General features: G+C 37.2%; 1 pseudogene; it reads left to right on the top strand.

The window, feature by feature from the left end:
• Window positions 1–838: 838 nt before the first annotated feature.
• On the top strand, window positions 839–1174 carry LOC133234018 (large ribosomal subunit protein P1-like; annotated as a pseudogene).
• Window positions 1175–1996: the final 822 nt, after the last annotated feature.

Genomic DNA, 1996 nt, shown 5'->3' with positions numbered 1-1996 from the left:
CCACTAAGCCATACTGCCATATCACGAAAGAATGTTTCTATGAAACCTCACAAAGTTTGAGATTTGAAATCACCTGCAGAAAAGATTGTGGAAGCTGCTCTCACAGAATATTTGAGCAGATGAGAAAAGTAAAAAACGAATCCCTAACACTTCTTGTGCATTTACATATTCTAGGCACTATGATAAACCCCTCATGTGCATTATCTCATTTAATTCTCACAACCCTATAAGAAAAGGTTGCTATTATTATTCCAACACCCATTTAACTAGTGAAGAAATTGAGGTATAAAAAAAGATCACGTGGTGGCCCAAAATGACAGGATAGATTTGAACTCAACTTTGACTCCAGAGCTAGAGGTTTCACCATTTCGCTAAATTATACCTTTTAGACAAATCATGCATGGGTAGGGTGGAATTGAACTTGAAACTATCTCAAACACTTAGGAGTTTACAATTTAAAAAGTACCTATTATTTATTATTTTTAAATTACTGATAATCATGTGGTGTTTGTTCAGATTTTTCATGAGAAGATTAATAATCAAAGAACTTTTAAAAATATACCTACACAAGCAATCTAAAGCATCCATTTATCTTTCCCTTAACTTTAAAATCACCAGGTTAATGCCTTTGGAGAAGCCTCTTGTAACATATAAATATTTAAAGATACATCTTTAAAACAAGGAAGTTGTTTAACCTAAAGCTCTAACTCTAATAAGAATTCACTACCTCTTTGTTTTTTCCTCTACCGCCACTAAGGTGCTCAGTCCTTCCAAAGAAGCTAAGGCCGTTTTGGGGTGAGACCCTCACTTTATCTGGAGACTAGCACTCACCGGCATCATGGCCTCTGTCTCAGAGCAAGCCTGTATCTAATCGGCCCTCATTCTGCAGGACGATGAGGTGATGGTCATGGAGGATAAGATCAATGTCCTCATTAAAGCAGCCTGTGTAAATGTTGATGGCCAGGCTTGTTTGCAAAGGCTTTGGCCAGTGTGAACACTGGGAGCCTCAACTGCAATGTGGGGGCTGGTGGACCTGCCCCAGCAGGAGGTCCTGCCCCATCCACCACTGCTGCCCAAGCTGAGGAGAAGAAAGTAGAAGCATAGAAAGCAGAATCTAAAGAGTGATGATGACGTGGGCTTTGGTCTTTTGGTCTTTTTGACCAAACTTCTTTAGTAACACATTCAATAAAAGCTGAGCTCTTTAAAAATAAAAAATAATTCACTACCAATTTGTAGCCCTAACTTGCACATCTGGTTAAACCATGGAATCAGGGGTATTGGAACATACCAGAGGGATTTATGAACTTAAGGTGCTCCAAGAACTTAAGGTTCAAAGCAAGGCGGTCTAAAAAGAATGTCACATTTTTGGTAGGTAATGTCCTTTCTTCATGTGAGTTTAGTCAAAACAACACAAGCATTACTTTTAAAATAATAATATATAACGATGAGAAAATTCTCACGGAAGCATCAAAATACTGAGTGGGTAGAACAGACTCTTACTTCCCTTGAGTGGCTAGAACAGTCTCTCATGTGAGTATCTAAACACCTATTTAGATCATTCAAATGCCATACACATCAAAACACTCCATCTTAACACTTCCTTTGAAGTCACGACAATCAGTTTTTTATTAGTGTCATTATTTAGCATTTCTATAGCACTTCACTTTTGACAGGTGCTTTATAATTATTTCTGCTCTTGGTTAACTCCTACTTATTCATTAGCATGCAGTTACTTTCCCAATAAAAAATATATAAGTTCCTTGACAAAACTGAATCTAACCAAAACCAAGAAGTTTTTATGTCAGAATTTCAGACAAACATGTACCCTCAGGACAAATAAAGCAAACAGATAGATAATAGATGGGTATAGATGGATGATAGACAAACATATATAGTAACATATAAGAAAATAACTCCAAGGACCAGTAACATTTTTGTCTTGGTTCAAAGGCAGCTTGGTAATGTCAGTCACATCCCTGTTGCCAATGACAGAATG

The sequence above is a fragment of the Bos javanicus genome, chromosome 21, assembly GCF_032452875.1.
Source record: "Bos javanicus breed banteng chromosome 21, ARS-OSU_banteng_1.0, whole genome shotgun sequence".
Lineage (NCBI taxonomy): Eukaryota > Metazoa > Chordata > Mammalia > Artiodactyla > Bovidae > Bos > Bos javanicus.
The sequence above is the reverse complement of the archived record's forward strand: the minus strand, read 5'-3'. Positions and strand labels throughout refer to the sequence as shown.